The 25,576-nt window shown below is 52.9% G+C and overlaps 1 long non-coding RNA gene across 2 annotated transcripts in view; it reads right to left on the bottom strand.

Annotated features, from left to right (window-relative positions):
• LOC137422503 (uncharacterized) overlaps positions 1-25,576 on the bottom strand; it is a 110,472-nt gene that overhangs the window by 24,216 nt on the left and 60,680 nt on the right. Inside the window, exon 1 of one of the 2 annotated variants that reach the window (XR_013622597.1) lies at positions 10,344-10,720. The exons of the other annotated variant lie outside the window; for it this stretch is intronic. This is a non-coding gene — a long non-coding RNA (uncharacterized LOC137422503). Of the gene's footprint in view, positions 1-10,343; positions 10,721-25,576 lie in introns of those variants that run through there. 2 annotated transcript variants of the gene reach the window in all.

The following is a 25,576-nucleotide window of genomic DNA, read 5'->3' as shown; positions in this document are numbered from 1 at the left end:
GCGCCAGATGATGGGAAGGGGCTTTCATGCAGACACCCAGATCAAATGTATTCAGGACCCATCTCTGACCCACCTCAGCAGTTGCTGCCTCGGAACGCTTCAGTAGCTCACGAACAACTGCGTTGTCTGTGATCGGTCTGTGCCTGGTGCCTGCATGGCATGGCAATGGCCTGCAGCCTGTGCCTGGGCTAGGGGGTTTCACCTCTGCAACTGGTTCTCCCCCACCCAGCAAATCAACAGTCGACTACTGCACGCCTATCCACCAACCGATCACAGACAACGCAGTTGTTCGTGAGCTACTGAAGCGTTCCGAGGCAGCAACTGCTGAGGTGGGTCAGAGATGGGTCCTGAATACATTTGATCTGGGTGTCTGCATGAAAGCCCTTCCCATCATCTGGCGCTGGCCAAATGAATTTGCTAGTCATGTAGTAACGATTGGACCCTTCCACACATCCATGAACTACATCGGGATGCTCACTGGACACAAGATGCGTGGTTCTGGATATGCAGAGATTCTCTTTGAGGCACAACTAGTAACAAGTGGATCTCTCAAAGGTGTTCTCAGTGGAAAGGCCTACGCAAAGTCCCTCTTTTGCCTCAAAACAGTGTGTGAGGCAATGGAGAGGCTGTTGATGGAGAGATTCACTGAGGAGGAGAACATCATGATCTCTGACCCTGCTGTGCTTCTCAGAATGACCCAGTCTTGCAACCGAGAGCACCTCGATGAAGCCCTCAAAGACCCCTCAACTCTACTCCTCATCAAAAATTTGCATAAAATTTGCATAATTTTGCATAAAATTTGCAGCAGTAATTTGCATAAAAATGGTATGTGGGACATTTTTTCAGCTTGGGGCCATAGCTAGTCATTTTCTACACATTTTTTCCAATCTAGAAACACTGATTAGAAGTATATCTCCGGGGGGTGCAGGGGGACCTAGTCTTCCTACTAGACTACAGCTTGTATGGCAACATCGAGCATGCAGGCAAAAGCCACGCCCAGAGGGGCAGCGATTGGACGAGACACCACCAATAGGAAGACACTAGGCAGGACGAAGCCCGCCGATTGGTAGAGGGAGGAGCGAGGAGAAGAGACGTGCTGATTGGCCACGGACCGATGGCATGAAGGAGAAGCAACGCGGCCATTGGTGGAGCGCTGGGCCGGTGCTGTTGGCCTGCATTGAGTGGAGGAGAAGCGCCGGTGACGTCACGAGCTGACGTTAAGAGCACTGGAGGATGGACATTTTTTCTTCTCCTTGTGCTGGACTCCCTTCTCCTTGCCCTCCACCTTGCTCGCTGACCCTGGACCCTTGCTTATTGCCCTTCCTTGCCTCTCGCTTACCCCTGGCCCTCGACACCCTTGCTGACACCGGCATCGTCTCCTCGTTCCCCTGTTCGACTGACGTGAGGAGAGAGCTGAAGTTTACCAGGCAAAAATGATGCATGGACGAACGCTTGGGCCTGCGCGCTCAAGGCCTGTTTTGCTGCCAACGACCGGGAGGTTCCCGCCAACACCATAGCTGCGTCTGGACTGTGCGCTCAAGTTTGATGAACCCTGACGAGACCCCGAGCTGGTTGAGCTAAGTGCACACATACTGTTATTTTTTATTTATCTTCCCTTTGTCTGTGTTTAAGTCTGGTGAGGGAGCGCTCCATTTAGGTTTTAGTTTTACCATCACGTTTCTCTTGTCCCGGGTTCAGTTTTAATAAATCCGTTTATTATTTTTCTTGCACATTTTAAACCGGGTTCGTGTGAGTTATTTTCACAGGGTGAAGACATCAGCAATGCCATTCAGGTAAGTCGCTACTCTTCCTCTTCGCGTATAATCCGCTATATATATTGGAACTGAACGCCTCCATTAACGCTCGATTGCTGTCCGTGATTTTACGGTGAGGAAGGAAGTAGGGGAGTGGAAGGGGGGGAGGGAGGCAGGAGAGGGAGGGGTGAGGAAAGGAGTAGGGGGAGTGGAAGGAGAGATGAGGGGAGAGGGAGGGGAAAGATATACTACACTGTGGTGGGCACAAGGGGCAATAATTCCGCGCACCAGTGGGTGGCGCGAGCACCCAGGCGGGGACCGATGGCACATGCCCCGCCCTTCGACCGATCGGCCACGCCCGGGGACTAGGCGTGGCCTCGGCACATATATGCGCTAAGCTCGAGCCCGCTCAGTGCTGCAGTTCGAGCTTTCGAAATAAAGACTCTTTTGGTTTTAACAAACGCGTTGTGGCCTACCACTTTGGCAAGCAAGTTGTGTGCGCAGCACCACACTTCACTGGTGACCCCGATTGGTTCAGCCATTGCTGACCACCGAACGCACCATGGCCACCAACGCCGTCGCAGTAAAACTTCCAGAGTTTTGGGAAGCACAGGCCGACGTGTGGTTCGTGCAGGCCGAAGCGCAATTTCAGCTTCGAGGCATAACGGCGGATGAGACCCGTTACTACCACGTGGTAACCGCCCTCGGGCCCGGCACTGCCGCCCGAGTCGTGTCCATCCTGCGGCACCCGCCAGTCGACCACAAGTACGGGGCGCTCAAACGTCTCCTCATCGCCACGTTCGGCCTCACGGAGATCGAACGGGCCGACCGCCTCCTGGACCTTCCCGAACTCGGCGACACACGACCATCCGTGGGATGGATTTTATGCTGTCGCTGCTGGGTGACCAAGCCCCGGATTTCTTATTCCGGGCGCTTTTCCTATGCCAGCTACCTCTACAGGTACACCTCGCGCTGGTCGGTTCCAAAATAAGGGAACCCCGCGCCCTGGCCATAGAGGCCGACAAGTTCTTCGCGGCTTGCGACACGCGGTCGAGTTACGGTGCTGCTGCCGTGGATCCCGGGGCAGAGGCTACAGCGTCCCCCGTGGCCGCTGCCGTGCCCCGCCCACCACCACCGCCGCCGAGAACACCGCGGCCGCCACCGCAAGCCTGGTGCTATTTCCACGCCAGGTTCGGCCACAAGGCTAAGAGGTGTTGCCCGCCATGCTCGTTTGACAAGTCGGGAAACGACCGGGCTGGCGCTCGTTAGCGTCGGCCATTCCGGCAGCCTCCTATTCATCACTGACATCTTGTCCGGGCGCCGTTTCCTCTGCGATACAGGAGCGCAGGTAAGCGTCATCCCCGCCTCCACGCCCGACAAGCGAACCGCGGGCCGGAGCCCCGCGTTGCTTGCCACCAACGGTACACCCATCCACACATTCGGGAAGTGCTGCCTCTCCCTGCGGTTCGGAGGGCAGCGCTTTCAATGGTCGTTCGTGACCGCCAGCGTGCCAATGGCATTGCTTGGTGTGGACCTCCTATGTGCGAATGGGTTGTTGGTCGACGTGAAGCGCAGACGGCTCGTCCAGGCCGAAACCTTTAGCTCGCTCGCTTGTTCACTGAGCAGCTCGTTGAGCAGCTCACTGAGCGGCTCACCGAGCGGCTTGCCAAGCGGCTTGCTGGAAGGTTCCGTCCCGGCGAGTTTGGTTTGCACGCTTCCGGCAGCGGACGACTTTACCCGCCTCCTCGTCAGTTTCCCGGCCCTCACGCGGCCCACCTTCTCAGCGGTGGCCGTTAAACACGGGGTGGAGCACCACATCCCCATGGTCGGGCCGCCGGTCTATGCCCGGGCACGCCGGCTCGAGCCCACGAAGCTCGCCGTGGCGAAAGCGGCGTTCGCCACGATGGAGCGGCTGGGGATCGTACGGCGCTCCAACAGCGCTTGGGCTTCTCCGATGCACATTGTGCCGAAGCCCGGCGGGGGATGGCGGCCGTGCGGGGACTACCGCCGGCTCAATGATGCCACCACCCCCGACCGCTACCCGGTCCCACACATTCAGGACTTTTCCGCTCGGTTGGCCAACACGACCGTGTTTTCTAAGGTGGACCTCATTCGGGGCTACCATCAGGTCCCCGTCCAACTGGACGACGTCCCGAAGACGGCCGTCATCACCCCTTTCGGCCTCTTCGAATTCCTAAGGATGCCCTTCAGGTTGAAGAATGCGGCCCAGGCATTCCAGCGGCTTATGGATAGTGTCTTGCGCGACTTACCTTTCCTGTTTGTCTACTTGGATGACATCCTAGCCGCGAGCGCATCCCGGGAGGAGCACCTGCTCCACCTCCGCACGCTTTTTGAATGCCTGGGCCAGCATGGCCTAATCATCAACCCTGCCAAGTGCCGTTTCGGCGTCGCCACCATCGACTTATTGGGGCACCGCATCACCGAGCACAGGGCCGTCCCTTTACCGGCCAAGGTGGAGGCGGTCAGGGATTTCCCACGGCCCCGCACGATCAAGGGGCTCCAGGAGTTCCTGGGCATGGTAAACCTTTACCACCGATTCGTGCCCCACGTCGCCGGCTCCTCCGCCCCTTGCACGAGGCCCTTCGGGGCAAGCCGGGCAAAGGTGACATCGCATGGTCGGAGCCGATGGCTGCAGCGTCCCCGGGCGCAAAGCTGGCTCTGGCTGACGCCACCATGCTGGCGCACCCGGCGCCCAATGCACCGATCGCCCTCACCACCGACGCGTCGGACTACGCGGTGGGCGCGGTGCACGAGCAATGGGTGCATGGTGCTTGGCAACCGCTGGCGTTTTTTAGCCGGCAGCTTCGCCCGCACGAACGCCGGTACAGCACCTTCGACCGCGAGCTGCTCGGGCTCCACCTGGCGGTCCGACACTTCCGCCACCTGCTGGAGGGCCGCCCGTTCGTGGCCTTCGTTGACCACAAGCCCCTTGTGTTCGCGATGGCCAAGGTTGCCGAGCCATGGTCGGCACGGCAGCAGCGCCACCTCTCTGCCATGTCCGAGTACATGACAGACATCCTCACGTGGTGGGTAAGGACAACCCGGTGGCGGGTTGCCTTTCCCGGTCCGTCGTGCACGCGGTCCACCTCGGGGTCGACTATGCCCGGATGGCGGAGGCCCAGACCGCCGACCCCAGCGTCCAGGCCTTGCGGACCTCCGTCATGGGCCTCCGCGTCACCGAGGTGCCGTTCGACGCCGCGGGCACGGCCCTCCTATGCGACGTCTACCTCGGCCGGCCTCGCCCCATCGTGCCCGCTGGCTGGCAGCGCCCAGTGTTCGACGCCATCCACGGCCTGTCCCACCCTGGCGCGAAGGCATCCCAGAAACTCGTCGGGGCGAAGTTCGTCTGGCATGGCCTCAGGAAGGACGTCCGCGACTGGGCCAGGACGTGCCTCGCGTGCCAGCGCGCAAAGGTCCACCGCCACACCCAGGCACCGTTGGCCCCGTTTACGGTGCCTGAGCGGCGGTTCGACCACGTGCACGTCGACTTGGTGGGACCTCTGCCCCCCTCGCGAGGGTTCACCCACCTCCTCACCATGGTCGACCGCACCACGCGGTGGCCGGTGGCCATCCCATTGGCGGCGACGTCTGCGGCTGAGGTGGCGCAAGCCTTTATCGCCACTTGGGTTGCCCGGTTCGGTGCCCCCACGGACATCTCGTCCGACCGCGGCCCCCAGTTCACCTCGGAGCTCTGAGCCGTGGTGGCGCAAGGGCTCGGGGTGAAGCTACACCACACCACGGCCTACCACCCCCAGGCCAATGGCCTGTGCGAGCGCTTTCATCGCTCCATGAAGGCCGCGCCCCGGGCCAGCCTCCGCGATGGCGGCTGGGTCGACAGGCCCCCCTGGGTCCTGCTGGGCCTCAGGACGGCGCCCAAGGACGACCTGCGCGCGTCCTCGGCGGAGCTGGTCTTCGGGCAACCACTGCGGGTACCGGGTGAATTTATCCCCGACTCCACGGCTCCTTGGTCCGCGGCGCAACAGCGCTCCGCCCTTCAGGAGACCGCCCGGAGGTTCGCCCCGGTGCCAACGGCACACCACGGTTGCCCGCCTTCCCACGTCACCCCGGAGCTTCGCACGGCAAAGTACGTGTTCATCCGGTACGACCCCCACCGGGCACCGCTACGGCCCCTGTATGACGGGCCCTTCCACGTGCTTGAGACCGGTGACAATTTTTTCACGGTCGACATCGGTGGTGCCCCGGATCGCATTTCCGTGGACCGCCTCAAGCCGGCCCACCTCGATCCGGACCACCCCCCGCCGGCAGCGCTGCCTCCGCGTCGAGGCCGCCCCCCGGCGGTCGGACCCCCGGCACCCCTGCCAGCAGCTCTGCCTCCGCGTCGAGGCTGCCCCCCGGCGGTCGGACCCCCGGCACCCCTCAGCCCCACCGGCCCGCTGCCCCCCAGCCCTGCACCCATCGCCAGGGGGCGTTTCGGCCAGGTCATCCGGCTTCCCCGCAAACTCACCCTTCAGGTGCGCGGGAATTCTGGGGGGGGCGCATGTGGCGGGCACAAGGGGCAATAATTCCGCGTACCAGTGGGTGGCGCGAGCGCCCAGGCGGGGACCGATGGCACATGCCCCACCCTTCGACCGATAGGCCACGCCCGGGGACTAGGCGTGGCCTCGGCACATATATGCGGGCTCTAAGCTCGAGCTGCTCAGTGCTGCAGTTCGAGCTTTCGAAATAAAGACTCTTTTGGTTTTAACAAATGCGTTGTGGCCTACCTCTTTGGCAAGCAAGTTGTGTGCGCAGCACCACACTTCAACACAAACATATTCTTTGGGGGTAGTGGGGGGTGTGGCTTTGACAGGCCCCTCTGTTTTGGGGAAGGGGGGAAGGGAGGGAGGAAAAATTTACCCATGCAAAGAGTGCTTTAACCTCAGTGTTGCCCAAGTGAAATAGGAAATTGTAATACCCTCTGCCTCCATCACCAAGTAACGCTACACGGTACATATTGTTACTGATCGCGGTTTAGATGGTATGATGGGCCGAGCGGATGGTCCAACCGCGACCGAACAGTTATTCCCCGATTAGAACCCGATTCCACCCAAACGTTGGCCGGATCGCACCGCAGCTATTCAATAGGGAAAAGACAAAGGCGACACGGATGTGAAGAAGAAGAAGAAGAAGAAGAAGAAGACAAAAAGGTTGGAAATACTACTAAATTTATTCCTACTATTTACATGCTCAAAGTAACCAAGGAGAAGGAAAGATAATAAAATAATATACAGAAGAATCAGAGACACAGTGCAATTATTAGCTTATACAGACTTAATTAACCCAGGGACAGAACAAACAAAACAAACTCACGTACACAAGAAGGGTGGAAAGGCAGGAGGTGGATGGCTGGAGGGAGAGGAAGGTCCAAGGGGGTCCTGCAGCACAACCGGCGCGTTTAGCAGCCGCCGTTCCTTCACGGCCCTGCTCCAAACCGCCGTTCAGGCCCCCAAGCTGCTGTTGTGGCTGCTGTGGACGTCGCGTGCTTTGCCAGGCCTTGTCCGACTCGTCTGGTCCAAACCCTCAACTCTTTCTTGGTCCGCTCACTCTTTACCACCGACTCCTCACCGCAACCAACGCAACCAACTGACCACCACCACCGACTCCTCACCGCAACCAACGCAACCAACTGACCACCGACTCCACTGACTGACTCCTCACAACTCTCTCTCTTGCTTCTTGCGTGCGCGCCTTTTATAGCGCCTCCAGCGATCAAGCCGCCGGCCTTCAGGACACGCCCATCGGTGTGCTCACCTCGGCCCTGGTTGGTCACGCGACCCTCTCGCTCCGCCCTTGATGACGACGGGCGGGCACGCCCCTCTTCCCCTCTATGACGAGGTGGAGACACGCCTTTCTTCTCCGACCCTGCCTCGTGGTCAATGGCGGTTATTGGAGGGGAGGTAATTGGCAATCGAGGGTTGGCAATCACGAGAGGGGATGTAAAAGGGAATGGAGATTTTGGGGATGGGAATGAAAGGGGATCTATTCTCTTTCACTGGTGCAATGGAGTACTTCAATTAATGGGAGACACAGCCTTACTCTAAAACACAGAATAAGAGATAACTATCAAACAGGGGTATTCTATTATTTGGCTGACGTGTATGCTCGTGGACTAATTATGGGATGCCCTTTCACCTTTACACAGCTCCGGAGGTAGGGGGGCGCAGAATAAACAATAATAATAATAATACAGCACACAATCAAAAAAATACAGTCCTCATCTCCGCAACAATATTTTCATAGAGAATTTATTCCCATATCCTGGTCCCCCACACACCCGCAAGAGGCCGCGGCCACATAGACTATGTTACCCCCCCCCCTCCCCAGACAGAGTTGTATTTGTATTTGTACCCTGAGTAAAGTACATACGCGTTTATAGCTGGAGTACCGGCGTCGCTCAAGCGAAAAACAAACATTAACATATTTGAAATGATGGTAAATATAATGGAAAATCAATTACATCCAAATCAGAATCCATCACAAATATCAAATCATCATTTTACCTTTTCATTGAATATATGCTGGTGAATGTGTCGTTCATCACGTTTCTGAGTTAAGTATGATGATGTTCAGGAAAAAGAAGAAGAAGCCTTACCACCAATTTAAACTGCTTCCGGAATTGTTTGACGATTTGTGTTCAAATGTCTGGCAATTGTTTTGTATTTATGTATGCGAATGTGTACTTGTATATAACTGTCATTAATCAAAAAGGCTTAGGCACTATAGAGCGACTTTTAAAAATCCAAAAAAACTAACTTTTTTGCCTAAAACACTCCCAAGCATTCACTGATGAACGTCTGGAAGTTTGACGAAGATGAGTTCAACCATCTCCGAGAAAAATGACGACACACAGACAGACAGACCAATGGCTCTCTTATAATATTATATATATATATATATATTGTTGCGGAAACGGAGTACGGCACTCCCCTTAGGGGGGGGGGGGGGGGGGTTAGTCCCCCTTCTATTTTCACTGGCTGTCTCTGCTCCTGAAGCTGCCCAGCTCCCTCCAGGGAGGCAGGTGAACAACCTCGTCCAAGACCGCGGGCAAGATGTTAATTGCCGAGCGGATTAGCAGCCGCGGCTCGAACCATTTGCATTCACTAGACCCGATTCTGAACGTTGGCAAAATCGTGCCACAGGTATTCAATGGGGAAATCACTAAAACGAAACGGATGTAAAGGAAAGAAGGCAAGGTAGGAAGAACAAATATAATTTATTACTAATATTTACAAGAACAAAAAAACCCAAGGAGGAGGAAAAATACGAAAAGAATTTACAGAAGAAGAAGACACAGTGCAATACTAGCTTATCTAAACAGGCTTAACTTATACCCCAGACAACATAAAGGACGGACGACAATCAGACTTACATGGGGAATGATGATAGGAATGAATGGCAGGAGATGGATGGCTGGACGGACGAGGTGGTGGGATCACAAGGCGGGAAGGATGCGGTGGTTGGTGTGATCCTGGCTCGAGTTGAGCAGCCGCCGACTCTCCTCAATCATCTCCGCACGGCGACGTTGCTTCGTGGCCGCAACCACCGTCACCGCTCAAAGCTGCCGTGGTCAAAAGCTGCGGTGGATTCCGCTGCGGTGGACTCCATGCTCATTGGTTCGTCATCCGCTTCCTCAATCGTCTCCTTCCTCAAATCGTCTCCTTCCTCAAATCGTCCCTATCTCCAATCGTCTCCCTTATGGGGGCGTCGCGCTGGGGGTTATATATCGCCACACCCTGGAACGTTCGCGAAACTGCCCGATCGTTCTCTCTCCGCCCTCTCAAGCCAAACCCCTCATCCTTGGTTGGTTGATCGGGGCTGGTTCACTTCTCCCTCTGATGACGAGGTGGAGACATGCCTTTCTTCTCCGAGCTGACCACGCCGTAATGGCGGCAATGCAGTTGGCAATGGAGGCTTTGAGGGAATTGAAAGGGGATCTATCTTATTTCAATTCGGTGCAATGCAGAGTCAACTAATGGGAAACACTAAAACTAAAACTAAAACAACTAAAACTAATACACATAATAAGGAAATAACTATTTAGAAGGGTATATGGTGGCCTACGTGCATGTATATGGACTAACTAAGAGGACGACCTTTGACCTTTACACTACAGAAAGGTATTTACAAGGAATCATTACATTTTACAGAGGGTGATATTTACAACAATTACACAGGATTCTCAAATCCGCAACAATATATATATATATATATATATATATATATATATATATATATATATATATATATATATTGTTACGGACACGACTTAAGATGTTATGATGGGCCGAGCGGAATGGCCGCCGTGTTCGCACAGTTTACCCGATTACACTCGAACGTTGGCCAAATCGCGCTACGCTAAATCAATGATGGAAAGGACACAACGACTGGGATAAATGAAACGACACAAGGGGGTACAGTTCTCAAGACCTCCGGAGGAGGATATAATTGGTGGTGCAGAAAAGGGGTAGATTACAAGGTAAGAGGTAAAGCACAGAAAAGATGGGCACTTAGACACAGTCTTATCTTATTCCCGACAGACCACAGACAAACGGAACAAGACTGACTTACACAGGGATCGATGGCAGGGAAGGACAGGCAGTCGATAGCACAAGGTGCACCTTGGCTCAGGGGCAGAATCAAACACGGTCCGGTCCAGAGATGCGGGGAGGTATTGCAGCGCTCGGAGGTGGCGTCTTCTCTCTCCAAGCTGAGGGCGCATCTGACGTCACCTCCCTCTTCCTGCGCATGCTCAGCGGGGAGTGACACGCCCTCGGCTCGTTGGCTCCGCCCCAGATGGAATCGGTCCGCCGCTTCTATTGGGTGTGGGGGGTTACCGGGCTCCGCCCTTGACGAGGAGCTGACAGCGAGCCCCTACGTGGTAACCCCGTCGGAGCACATGTTCGATGGCGGCTAACCAAGCCGGAGTGAGGACGCGCACTCCCCGCGCCGCCGCCGTTGTTGTTGCTGTTGTTGTTGTTGTTGTTGCTGAACCGTGAGGAAGAGCTGCGGGGAGGTATTGGGAGGTCCTAAACTTCCTAACGGTGCCATACAATCACATTCTGGTGCAACGAAGAGTCAGAATTAATGGAAACGAGTCCTTAACTGACATAGACTAAGAATAACTAGCAAGATGTCCTATAGTTGTCTACGTGAGATGCGGTGGACCTGGATGCGACATTTAATGGGGGAAATAGGGGGAGGTCGGGTCTACAGAGTGTTGTTTACAGAAAATGGGACTAGGGAATGGGGGATTGGGGATAGTTGGGAAGTATTGGGGAAATAGGGGAATATTTACAAGCGGATATGGATGGAGGCCAATCTCATATCCGCAACATTGCACCCTTCTCTACCTCGGGGCGTCCCGACCCGATAAATTTTTACTTACTTTAGTGTGGCACTCAGATGTAGTTCCCTCTACTATTAACTCAACCCTGAGTGCGACAGTTTTACAGATGTTCACAAATGAGTAAATATGTTCCTTTGCGATGTTGCACCCTTCTCCTCACAGAAACACACCCACAGGATAACCGAATCGCGGAAAGCATCCTCAAACTAAACATACAGCCGGTAGGGAGCATTATTTATACAAGACTGATATTTACACTACGATCCAGGACCTGTTCTTTGAGGAACACATGCAGATGTTATGCATAGAGAGAGCACGCATGCCAGCATCGATACACCAACCCACGAGTGCCCTGTGGCCCTACGGCCTTTAATAATGTGCAGAGCACCCCATCCAAGCACCAAAAGCACCACCCCATACACACAGTCAGCACCATCCGGTGCACCAATAAAGTGTTCATAGTCACCGGTGGTGTCGCAGCCGGCCGATGTTCTGCCGCTGGTCTTGCCTTCTTGAAGTGCACTTGGCCTCCTGGCGTCTTTAAAAATAAAGAAAGGCGCCAACCGCGTCCATTTCTAAATTGTGGCCGTCAGGGGGCCAACTAAAAGTGGTTCACCTGTATGGCATAGGTGCCACGTTGACCCATAGGTCCATCCACGGGTGGTGCTTGCCCGCAGAAGAACTGCGGTCCATGGTGGGCGGCCACAAAAATTGCGGTCCATATGGTGTATCGATCCAGGCAGCAAGCAGCGAAAGTACAGGCCCACAACTGCGGAGCCAGCACCTCTCTCTCCTCTCTCTCTGCCCCAAAGCCAGATCCTCGGAGGTGTGAGACAAAAGAAGACAATTGAGTAAGGTGGTAAGGGCGCAAAAGTGCACGCAATACAAGGTAATGCACACTGGGGGCACATGGGAACCAGGTGAGACAGGTACGTTCCTACCGTACGCCCCCCCCCCACCAGGTAACCTACATTGCCCCTCCCTTACCCCTTACTGTATCCACAAAACACAACACTACCCATAAACATCTACTTTACACATCAACAAACGTCCCTACTGTCTTCCCCGTTCCTCCCATAAACCAAATTCGTCTTCTAACCAATCTGCTCGGGGATCTGCTCCTAACCAATCAAATTTGCCATTTCCAACTCTCATCAAAATTTGCCATCTCCAACTCAACATCAAAATTTGCCATCACCAATTCATCATCAGTCCCTCCTAAGGAGGGAGAGATGGAATCACCCCAATGTCTCATCCACGTCGTGATGCGTCTCACAAATCCACACAGCAATTCTCATTTCCTGCAACACAAAACAAAGAAACACAGGTGTGGAGTCATCATCATCACTTCAGGTAAGTGGCTGCGTATGGTGCGACAGGTTCATCAATCCTAACTATTTCCTAAATGACTTTAACAACTTTACATTACCCGGGGTCTTTCCCTGCCAATCCATTGGCCAACTTACACTATGGGTTCTAAAAACCAATTCCCATTGACCAAACTGTGGTGCTTCTCAATTTGGGGTCTCACTCCCCCGATTCATCTCCCGGTGCCCTCGCACAATTTCTGGGCTGTGACGTGTAGCTCTCCCAGCAGGTCTACCCACCTGCACACCTCCACCACTGTAGTTGCCACCCGAGCTTACCTGCTCCTCACCCTAACCTAACTAACTGGGGAAGGCCCTCTCGCACTCTCACCCCCTCAGTGCCCTCTCTGGCACGGGCTGCCCGATCCACACCCGGGATCCTCAGGCACCCACTGACACTAACGGCTCCCAGAGCCCACCTGCGGCCTCACCTGGCCGACATCCTCACAGTGGTGGAGTGCCCAAACCAACTACACACACTAACAGGCTACACGCCCAGCCATTTCCACAACACTAATGCACCCATCCACAATACCATTCTGCAACCGCACCACAAATGCCAATATCCAACCACAATTTACCTATACCCTCTACCTAACACTTACACTACCCGCCCCGGGTACTCGTGAAAGGGGTCCACTCTTCCCCCATCCACACCTTCGCACCATGCACACCACTCCGTACCACTTACTCCATGTATTCCACACACCTGTACTTGCACACCTGTGATCTCACACCTGGTGCCACCTGCACCCTTCTCTCCCCAAGCGCATTCGCGCTGATCCACAACACTCACTGCTCCACACACCTGTCCAGTTCTCACACAGCATCATCTCATCTAACTACTCCCCTCTGAAACTTGCGCTTCCCAGTCGTCCCTTTAAACTATTGCGCTCCCACGTCATTATCATCCACGCTAATCTACCTGCGTCCCCACTACAGGTATCAGTCACTAACTAACCTTAACGTCACCTAATGTCATCTTCTAGGGCCCTACACACAATATATCCTAACCCACCCGGGCTAGTTTTCACTGCCATCAACCCCATAATCTATAGCGCATTTGCCCCACTTTTTGTGAGGGATGACAGAGTTGCCATCCCACCACATCGGGCATCTCCCACTACCAATTTTGCACATCAAATTTCAACAAATCAAAAATTTGCCAATCACTACTCATCATCTGCCAATCATTACTGCCAATCCTTTGCCAATCATCAAATTTTGTTTTTTTCTAATTTTGGGTCCAAAACACTAACCTCATCACACAGTCTACTCACTAATGCCTCTCGGTGCGCCAATTCCTGTCCAAAGCCCGGCTTCGTAAAGCCGAGCAATGAATGCGGGTTGTTTGGTGCCAGCGGCTGGATACGTCCCGCATTCGGTGCAGGGAAGGAGGTTTACCCGGGCCGAGATCCCACGCACCATCTCGGCACGGAGCCATCCCATGGCCCGATCTCGACCTGCCGGAATGCCTCAACAAAAAGTGGTCGCCATGACGACCCTTCCTATCGGGCTGCCCGCTCCGCCTAGTGGAGCACGGACGCGGCCGTTCAAAGCGAGGCCCAGCGTGGATCGCGTACGGCGGTCCTTTCGAACCCGCCGTGGCTCGGATCCCCGCTGGTTCTCGCGGCACGCGAAGCCCGGCACGCACCGAGGGCCCGATTCGGCTATAAGTCGTTCTAACCTCTAACCCGGTTACCGTCGATGCTTCACCTGCATGCTTACATGCATACGCTACCCCTTTCTTGCTCATACATCCAGCCGTTTCCATGCTCCTCGTCGTACCTTCTCTAACACACCCAGGTACACTCATTCCACTCCCAGCCTTGGTCACACACCTGACCACCGAACACTTTGGCACACATTCGTTGGTAGCACACCTCACCAACACACCTCTTCGCGCCCCCTCCTCGGTCACCTCCTCTGTGACAATCACAGGTGTGCCCTCACTCGCACACCCAACCACGTGCCTCACGACCAATTCCAGCGTGCATTCCCACACACGCTCTACCATTCCAGGTGTGCATCCTTCCATTCCAGGTGTACATCCTTTCTCACCTGTCACAACCAACTCACGCTCCGTGTCACTCTTACTAGTCTCACCTCCACTCTTGACAGCGCACTCACCCTTACTCTCGACAGCGCACTCTTTCCTCATGCACCCGTCCGTTATACACCTTTCTCGCGCACACTCTTGCGCACACTCTCCCGTTACACCCTCTGTAACACTCACCACAGGTGTACACTCTTCCTTACTTTTGACAGCGCACTCTTTCCCCATGCACCTGTCCGTCACACATCTTTCTCGCACACCCTCTCCCGTTACATCCTCTGTAACACTCACCACAGGCGTGCATTCTCCCTTTACATCTTCCGTAACACTCCTCACTACGCGCTTCCATGTGCTCCCTCGCACACGCGCTACGACCGACTCACTCTCGACAGCACCCTCACTCCTTGGCACGCACTTTTTCCTCACACACCCCATGGTCGGACATTCTCGCACACCTCGTTTTTCGCACACCAGACCTGTCGCACACTTCACCAACGGCCTCTCACGAACATCCGGGTCCATCTCGACCCCCAAGCTCATTAAATCACCTGGCGCATCATACGCACGACCATATTGGTCACCACTTACACCGGGTCCTCTTTCTCTTCGCTTCTCCTCCATCACCTGCGAATCCCTCATCCGGTTAATGAGCACATCATCACGATCCGAACACAGACTTTGGACCAATTCTTTTACTTCCTCCTTTATCTCTTTCTTATCCTCTCTCCGTCGCTTCTTAATTTCGCTCACCCCTTCTTCCACTTCTTCTAATTTCTGCTTCACCTCCTTCATCTCCTCGTGCGCCCCCTTAAGTTCTTCCTCTAACTCCACCTTATTTTTTTCTATGTGCTCCCGCACCTCACGCTCTTTAACCTCCATCACCTCTACCACCTTGTTCATTTTCCTCGTCAGGTCCTCGTGTACCGTCTGACACTCTTTTTTAATTACCCCTACGTCCTTTTTCATCTCCTTCTGTGTCGATTTTAAACCCTCTATTACCGCTGTGTTCTTCTTTACCTGGTCCCCCAACTCCTTTTGTCCCACTGTCAGTTGTTCTACTCCCAGCGTCAACTCCTCTATACCACCTTGCAATTTTACAGTCCCCTTTCTCACCTCCTTCTCCATGCGCTCCTTACAGTGCCTCACCTCCTCGCGCACTCCTCCGACCTCCTCACTCACACCTCTTCTGATCTCCTCTCCCATCACTTGCATCTCCTGCCCAGATGCCACCCTCATCTGCTCCATTTCCTCCCTGTGAGCATCCAATTTAGTTTCTACCCCCCTTCTGACCCCCTCTATCTGCTGCCCCATTTTTTTAACTTCCCTTTCCGCTTGGTCCCTCATGTCCCTCAATTTGCCTTCCATACTGTTTTCTAACCCCTCTAACCCATTTTTCACTCCCTCTATCTGATTCTCCTGGGCAGCCATTCTATTTTCCACCCCCATTAACCCATGTTTCACCCCTTCTATCCCATTGTCTAACCCCTCTAATTTCTTGTCTAATTCCTCACCGGTACCCCTCGCTTCGTCCCTCATTACCCCCATTTTGCCCCCCAATTCGTCCCTCATTGCCCCCATACTGTTTTTCAAACCTCCAATTTGGTCTCCCATTTGTCCCATAAGGGCCCCCATCATTCTGTTTTCCATTTCTTCATTATTCTTGTCCATAAGGGCCTTCATTTGTATAAAAAAAGGTTCAAATCCACCGGTGGCGCTACTACGGTTGCGGGCGCGGTCGCCGTGGCCATGTGCGAGGCGCCATTTTGCGTGCCCGTAACCTCGTGCGCGAGGACGCCAGTTTGCGAACCTGCCGCCCTCACTGCTTCGCTCTCCTCTTGTCCCTCAATTTGGTCCTGGATCGACCCTGCCTCACTCTCCTCTACCGGAACCCAGCCGTCTTGATCCGCCATAGCGCGACTTTCAAAATTCGGGTTTTTATTTTAAAACAACACAAATTTCACCGTTAATAATTTCGAGCGCGTGAAGCGCGCTTCGGGTCCAATCTCACTTCCCGACACCAATTGTTACGGACACGACTTAAGATGTTATGATGGGCCGAGCGGAATGGCCGCCGTGTTCGCACAGTTTACCCGATTACACTCGAACGTTGGCCAAATCGCGCTACGCTAAATCAATGATGGAAAGGACACAACGACTGGGATAAATGAAACGACACAAGGGGGTACAGTTCTCAAGACCTCCGGAGGAGGATATAATTGGTGGTGCAGAAAAGGGGTAGATTACAAGGTAAGAGGTAAAGCACAGAAAAGATGGGCACTTAGACACAGTCTTATCTTATCCCTGACAGACCACAGACAAACGGAACAAGACTGACTTACACAGGGATCGATGGCAGGGAAGGACAGGCAGTCGATAGGACAAGGTGCACCTTGGCTCAGGGGCAGAATCAAACACGGTCCGGTCCAGAGATGCGGGGAGGTATTGCAGCGCTCGGAGGTGGCGTCTTCTCTCTCCAAGCTGAGGGCGCATCTGACGTCACCTCCCTCTTCCTGCGCATGCTCAGCGGGGAGTGACACGCCCTCGGCTCGTTGGCTCCGCCCCAGATGGAATCGGTCCGCCGCTTCTATTGGGTGCGGGGGGTTACCGGGCTCCGCCCTTGACGAGGAGCTGACAGCGAGCCCCTATGTGGTAACCCCGTCGGAGCACATGTTCGATGGCGGCTAACCAAGCCGGAGTGCGGACGCGCACTCCCCGCGCCGCCGCCGTTGTTGTTGCTGTTGTTGTTGCTGAACCGTGAGGAAGAGCTGCGGGGAGATATTGGGAGGTCCTAAACTTCCTAACGGTGCCATACAATCACATTCTGGTGCAACGAAGAGTCAGAATTAATGGAAACGAGTCCTTAACTGACATAGACTAAGAATAACTAGCAAGATGTCCTATAGTTGTCTACGTGAGATGCGGTGGACCTGGATGCGACATTTAATGGGGGAAATAGGGGGAGGTCGGGTCTACAGAGTGTTGTTTACAGAAAATGGGACTAGGGAATGGGGGATTGGGGATAGTTGGGAAGTATTGGGGAAATAGGGGAATATTTACAAGCGGATATGGATGGAGGCCAATCTCATATCGGCAACAATATATATATATATATATGAATGAATGAATGAATGAATGAATGAATGATCGTTTTAAGGCCATTTTCCCCGCTAGAGCGGGGGTTAGCCTTGCAGGCCCCATGACAATCATGGTTCCCTGTTTGAGGCAATGTTTTTTATGGCCAGATGCCCTTCCTGACGCCAACCCTTGGTCACGCTCTTACGATTAGCAGGGATACGATGTACCTATTCTAAATCAGGGTACACACTGTGATCATTCATCCCAGCAAGCTGGTACTCAATTTGCCTACCTCGGAAGGATGAACAGGCTGAGTCAACCCCCTGGGATTAATTCAGCAATTGACCGGGATTCGAACCCAGGATCCTAGGATCCCAAGCCGGCACCCTAACTGCTAAGCCAACACCAGGTTCAAGATAAAACACCAGTGTATATGAGTGAGTGGGTGAGGGTGTGTGTTTTTGCATGAATTAATTTTTGCATGAGTGTGTGTTTTTGTGTGTTGAGTGGTGTATGATGTAAGGGTAGGTGGTTGGTTGGTTGATGTTGTGTGTGTATGTGTGTGTATGGGTGTGTATGAATGATCTGGTGTGTTTTGGTGGTGAGTGGTGAAGGGTATAAAGGTATGTGTTTGAGTGTTCCACCATGTTTGTTTGGTGCTGTGGATTCTGGATGTGGAGGTGTTGTTGTTGTTGTTGTTCGCACTGGCTGGGGGTGGGGGTATGTACACATCCAGGTGCAGTTGCTGCATGTGGATGTGTATGTGCCCCTGCTGCCCCCCCCTTAGCTGACCGTATCGAGGTTGAAGGGCCGAAACGGGCTGATGCTGAGGACCTCGACTGAGGACCCGGTCAGTGCGGCACATTTGTGACCAGGTTTGTTTTGAACTTTATATATATATATATATATATATATATATATATATATATATATATATATATATATATATATATATATATATATATATATTGTTGCGGATATGAGGACTGTATTTTTTTGATTGTGTGTATTATTATTATTGCTTGAGTCTGGCCCCTCCTGCCTCCAGTGTTGTGTAAAGTTCAAAGGGCGTTCCGGTAGTTAATTCCATAAAGCATCCATTGAAGGACACTATAAAACCCTTGTTCAGTAGCTTATATCTTTATTATGTGTTTTAGGGTAAGGCCTTGTCTTCCATTAAAATGACACTCCATTGCACCAAGTGAAATAGATAGATTCCCTTCATTCCCATTCCCAAAAACCTCCATTTCCCCTTTCGTCATGGCCAAGCCTCAATTTGCCAATTACATCCCCTCCAAAGCCGCCATTGAACATGTGCTTGGGTCGGGGAAGAAAGGCGTGCCCGCCCGTCGTCATCAAGGGCGGAGCCAGAGGGTCGCGCGACCAACCATGGCCGAGGTGAGCACACCGATGGGCGTGTCCTGAAGGCCAGCGGCTTAATCGCCGGAGGCGTTATAAAAGCGCGGGCGCAAGAGTGATAAGGAGGGAGTCGTCAGAGCAAAGCTGCGTAGAGAGGTCCATGACAAGAGAGGTCCATGACAAAGACAGGTCCATGACAAAGAGAGGTCCATGACAAAGAGAGGTCCATGACAAGAGTGGCGGTTGCATCCACAGCAGCTTGAGCCACCGAAACTGCAGCCACAGCAGCGTGGGGCCTGGACGGCAGTTTGGAGCAGGGCCGCGAAGGAACGGCGGCTGCCCGACGCGCCGATCGTGCTGCCGGACCCGTTGGACCTCCCTCTCCCCCCAGCCATCCACCTGCCATTCCTATCATCATTCCCCGTGTAAGTGTGTTCGTAGTCTGTCTTTTGTCTTGTCCCTGGGAATAAGTTAAGCCTGTTAGATAAGCTAGTATTTTCAGTGTCTCTAAAAGCTTCTGTAAATTATTTTCTTATCTTTCCTTCTCCTTGGTTATTTTGACCCTGTAAATAGTAAATAAATTTAGTAGTATTTTCAACCTTTTTTCGTCTTCTTATTCCTTTTCTTCACATCCGTCATCTTTGTCTTTTCCCTCATTGAATAGCTGTGGCGCGATACGGCCAACGTTCGAGTGAATCGGGTGAATCGGGGAAACTGTTAGGTCGCGGGGCCTCCGCTCGGCAAACATAACATCCTTAACCGCGGACCGTAACAATATATATATATTAAGTAAGGACAACCAAGTAATGATTGGGATTAAAATCAAATGCATCCATCTTGAGTTCTCCAACATTTAATGAGCAAAATAAATATAAGGGGGGTGTAGAATTGTTTTTTCTTCACTCTTCAGAAAGGTCAGTGGATGCACGGTTGTCAGTGTTGCTGATCGAAAACGTCGAGCAGTTATTTATTTTGCTCATTAAAGGTTGGATAACTCAAGATGGATTCATTTGATTTATATATATATATATATATTGTTACGGACACGGTTTTTGGATGTTATTTTACCGAGCGGTGGTGTATTTAACCGCGTCCGAACAGTTACTCCCCGATTAGAACCCGATTCCAACCGAACGTTGACTAATCGCGCTACAGATATTCAATTGGGAAACCTCTAAAGCGACCGAAAGAGAAGAAGAGAGAAGAAAGACAGAGTTTGGAGGAAGAACAGATTTATTATACACACACAAGCAATATTTTAGAGCGACCAATATTATTTACAGCAATAGATGGAAAAGAGCAGTCACACAGTGCATTGTTAACTTATTCTATTTCATTTACTTAATCCCCAAGACAAACGAGTAGGACAGGACGTTCACACTCACACGGTGGATATTGCAGGCAGGTAATGGCTCGAGGAGTCGAGGTTGATTGCTTGAGAGGAAGGCAAAGTCGGAGGCCGCAGCACCCCTCGCGGTTTTGGCGGGAAAACCTCCGTCGCGTATCCGCGGCCGTCACGCGCTGGCTCGGCACACCTGCTCCTCTTCCTGGGGTGGAGCCGTCTCCCTCCGTTCAGCGCGTCTCTCCAACGACAGGGGATATTGCATGCAGGCAGGTAGGTAGGGCTTGCGGTGGATTGCGCTCCTCTTCCAGGTCATCCCCCAGCGTATCTCTCAAGCCCTCTCCTTGGTGCAGCCTCGTTGCTCCTCTCCAGTCATCTCTCATCTCCTAAAGCAGTCCCCTGCATTCGCTTTTATCACCTCCGGCGGAATTAAGCCGCCGGCTCCGAGGGCACGCCTGCCGGGTCACTCACCGCGGCGTTGATTGGCTGTTAGGGCCGGTTCACTCCTGCCCTCTTCTGACGAGGTGGAGCCACGCCTTTCTTCTCCAACCTTACCTCGTGGCCAATGGTGGTTGAAGAAAACCAGCCAAAATGCAGAAGACAATTGGAAGGGAGGTTTTGGGGAAATTGGAAGGGCCTACGCTTATTTTGTTTGATACAATGCAAAGTCAATCTAGTGGAAAACACATACTTAGCCTACATGGAATAAGGAAATACACTATTTAAAAGATATATCGTGACCTGCGTGTATGTTCTATGAAATTAATTAGGAGGACGGCTGCGACCATTATTTACATTACCAGGATGTTACCATACCAAAACCATACTCTTCACATCCGTTACCCTTCCTCCAAAATTGTTACACTCCTCAAAACCCGTTACACTTCTCAAAACCCGTTACACTTCTCAAAATCGTTACACTGCACCCTCCTTTCTTCAGGCACGTCCTCGGGCCTACTAGACTTAACTGAGTGTGACATGTAGGTGTAATTCCCTCTACAATTAACCTGACCCTGAGTGTGACAATTTTAAAACACAAATAAGTATGTCCCCCTATTGCATTGCATCCTGTCTAACAGACTCAAGCCCACAGCTAACCGAATTACGGAATTATTCTGAAACTATACATTTACGGTGGGGAGCATTATTTACAATGACGTGATTTCTTATTTACAACGCAACCCAGGACCTGTGTGTTTTTTTCTTTTTCTTTTTAGGGAACAAGAGAAAGAAATTCCTGTTGGGAGGGAGGAGACAGCACGCATTGCATCGATGCACCAGTACCAATACCACCAAAGCACCCAAAAACACCCAAACACCACAAAGCACCCAAAAACACCATCCGGTGCGGTTACCATGGTTCATAATAAACACAACAAAACAACTGGTGGTGGTCTTCTCCTTCTCTGCTGGGCCGATGTTCTTCCCGACGTCTTCTGGCTTCATGCGGCCTATTTGGACATACTAAAAAAAGCACAACTTGTGTCCATTTTTATTTAGGGCCTCAGGGGCCAACTAAGGGTGGTCCACCTGTCTGGCATAGGTGCCACCTTACCGAGGTCCGCAAGCAAGATTCCCTGGCCACTATGGCCGGTTTCCAACAGAGGTGCCCTGCCCCAGAACCTGGGGTCCATCAAGTGGTACTTGGCCGCAGAACAGCGGTCCATAAAGTGGTACATCAACGCAATGCATGCTGGTTCTGGGAATCTCGGGCGCACAATGGCCACCTCACGCACGCTCCCATCGGCACCCAATGGCGCACAGGTCATGTGGGAGACAAAAGAAAGACAATTGAGCGAGGGGTAAGGTCACAAGGGTACACGTCAATAAGGCAATGCAAGGTGAAATGCGTACGGAGGCCGAAGTGAGAAAGCTCGTCCCTACCGTACGTCACCACCCTGTCACCTACCCTACCCTTGTTCTCACCCCATATGTACAAAAATCTACACATTTACAAATTCGTCACTACTGTCACGTCTTCCCCATATTTCCCCTATACCAAATTCGTCCCCACAATCCCTTTACTTCAAAATTTGCCATCACCAAATTCATCATCAATCCTCATAAGGAGGCAGAGATGGAACATCAAAGCACAATGTCACACCCACGTCATGATGCGTCTCACAATCCAAACATTTGCATCATAAAAAATAATCAAAACATGGCATGGTGTGGAGTACCTGTCACCTCAGGTGAGTGGATGCAGATGGTGCGAGGAGATCCTTCATCCTAACTATCCTCTAAATGACTTTAACACACTTTACACTACCCGGGGTCTTTCCCTGCCAATCCATTGGCCAACTTACACTATGGGTTCTAATAACCAATTCCCATTGGCCAACTGTGGTGCTCCTCAATTTGGGGTCTCACTCCCCCGATTCATCTCCCGGTGCTCTAGCACAATTTCTGGGCTGCGACGTGTACCTCTCCCAACAGGTCTACCCACCTGCACACCTCCACCACTGCAGTTGCCACCCGAGCTTACCTAGCTCCTCACCCTAACCTATCTAACTGGGGCAGGCCCCTCCTGGCTCTGTCACCCCACTCGGTGCCCTCTGGCACTGGGCTACCCGGGTCCGTCCTCCGGATCCTCGGGCCCCATCCACAACAACTACTACCGGCTCCCAGAGCCCACCTGCGGCCTCACCTGGCCGACATCCTCACAGTGGTGGAGCGCCCAACCAACTACACACACTAACAGGCTACACGCCCAGCCATTTCCACAACACCAACGCACCCATCCACATACCATTCTGTCACCCGCACCACAGATGCCAATATCCAACTACAATTTACCTGTACCCTTCTACCTAACACTTACACTACCCGCCCCGGGTATCCGTGATGGGGGTCCACTCTTCCCCCATTCACACCTTTGCACCATCCACTCCACTCCACAATTTCCACCATTCTCACTCCACTACCATCCATTCCACTACTCCTTACCATTTATTCCATACAACCACATACACCTGTTGTTGCACACCTGTGCAATCCCACCTGGTGCCACCTGCACCCTCCTTTCTTCCTGGACCACTTGGTCATCACAATACACAATCACCATCACTCACTCATACACTGCTCCATCCACCTGTTCAGTTGCACACCTGTGCAATCACACCTGTTCAATCACTCCCACACACGGCATCATCTCAGCTAACTCCTCCCCTCTGAAACTTGCGCTTCCCAGTCGTCCCTTTAAACTATTGCGCTCCCACGTCATTATCAACCACACTAACCTACCTGCGTCCCCACTACAGGTATCAGTCACTAACTAACCTTATCGTTACCTAAGGTCATCTTCGCTAGATCCCTATCATTATCCAAGCCCTCCCTGGCTCGTTTTCACTGCCATAAACCCCATAATCTATAGCGCATTTGCCCCCACCTGTGAGGGATGGTGGATTTGCCATCCCACCACATCGGGGGTCTCTCACTACCAATTTCGCTCGTCCAAATCCAACAATTCAAAAATTTTCCATTTACTGCCAATTCCATTTACTTTTCTAAATTTCGTTTCAAATCACTACTATCACTATCACCATCACCCGTCTACTTATTACATCCTCTCGGTGCGCCAATTCACATCTACAGCCCGGCTTCGTACAGCCGAGCAATGAACGCGGGTCGTTTTTTTGCCAGCGGCTGGATACGTCCCGCATTCGGGGCAGGGACGGAGGCTTACCCGGGCCGAGATCCCATGCACCACTTCGGCGTGGAGCCATCCAATGTCCCGATCTCGACCTGCCGGCACGTCTCAATAGAAAGTGGTCGCCATGACGACCCTTCCTATCGAGCTGCCCGCTCCGCCTTGTGGAGCCCGGACGCGGCCGCTCCACGCGAGGCCCAGCGTGGATCGCGCACGGCGGTCCTTTCGAACCCGCCGTGGCTCGGATCTCCGCTGGTTCTCGCGGCACGCGAAGCCCGGCACGCACCGAGGGCCCGATCCGGCTAAAAGTCGACCTAACCTTTAACCCGGTTACCGTCGACGCTTCACCTGCAGGCTTACATGCATACGCTACCTCTTTCTTGCTCATACATGCAGCCGTTCCCATTCTCCTCGTACCTTTTCTTTCACCCCTCGGTACACTCACTCCGCTCACCGACTTGGTCACACACCTGACCACCGAACACTTTGGCACACATTCGTTGCTCGCACACCTCACCAATACACCGCTTCGCGCCCCCTCCTCGGTCACCTCCTTTGTGACAATCACAGGTGTGCTCTCACCCGCACACCCAACCACGTGTCTCACTACCAATTCCAGCGTGCATTCCCACTCACGCTCTACCATTCCAGGTGTGCATCCTTCCATCCCAGGTGTACATCCTCGCTCACCTATCACAACCAGCTCACGCTCCGTTTCACTCTCACTACTCTCACCTCCACTCTCAGTCGCGCACTCACCCTTACTCTTGACAGCATGCGCTTTCCCCATGCACCCGTCCGTTACACACCTTTCTCGCGCATCCTCCCGCGCACACTTCTTCGTTACTTCCTCCGTAACACTCACCACAGGCATGCATTCTCCCTTACTCTTGACAGCATGCGCTTTCCCCATGCACCCGTCCGTTACACACCTTTCTCGCGCGTCCTCCCGCGCACACTTTTTCGTTACTTCCTCCGTAACACTCACCACACCGCGCTTCCCTGTGCTCCCTCGCACACGCGCTTTGACCAATTCACTCTTGACGGCACACTCACTCCTCGGCGTGCACTTTTTCCTCACACACCCCATGGTCGGACATTCTCGCACACCCCTTTTTTCGCACACCTGTCCTGTCACACACCTCACCAACGGCCTTTCACGAACACCCGGATCCAAACCAATCCCCAAGCCGACTGAATCTCCCCTCACATCATGTACATTGCCACTCACCTCCGTACCTCGTCGCACCTTCTCTGCCACCTGCAAACTTTTTATTTGGTTAGTGAGCACCGCATCATGATTTGAACACAGACCTTGTACACATTCCATCACCTCCTCCCGGATTTCTCTCTTAGTTTCTGTCCGTCCCTTCTTAATTTCACTCACCTCTTCTCCCACTTCCTCTAATTTTTGTTTAACCTCTTTTATTTCTCGGTGCGTCTCCTCAAGTTCGTCCTCTAAGGCTACCGTGACCGTTTCTACGTGCGTCCTTACCTCCCGGTCCTTCGTCTCCATTGCTTCTGTCACCTCTTCCACCCTCATTGTCAGTTCCTCCCGTACCATCTGACATTGCCTCTGCGTCGCTATTAATTCGTTTTTAATTTCT

The sequence above is a fragment of the Myxine glutinosa genome, chromosome 2, assembly GCF_964187855.1.
Source record: "Myxine glutinosa chromosome 2, kmMyxGlut1.1, whole genome shotgun sequence".
Classification (NCBI taxonomy): domain Eukaryota; kingdom Metazoa; phylum Chordata; class Myxini; order Myxiniformes; family Myxinidae; genus Myxine; species Myxine glutinosa.
Note: the sequence above shows the minus strand (reverse complement) of the source record. Positions and strands in the feature narration are given on the sequence as shown.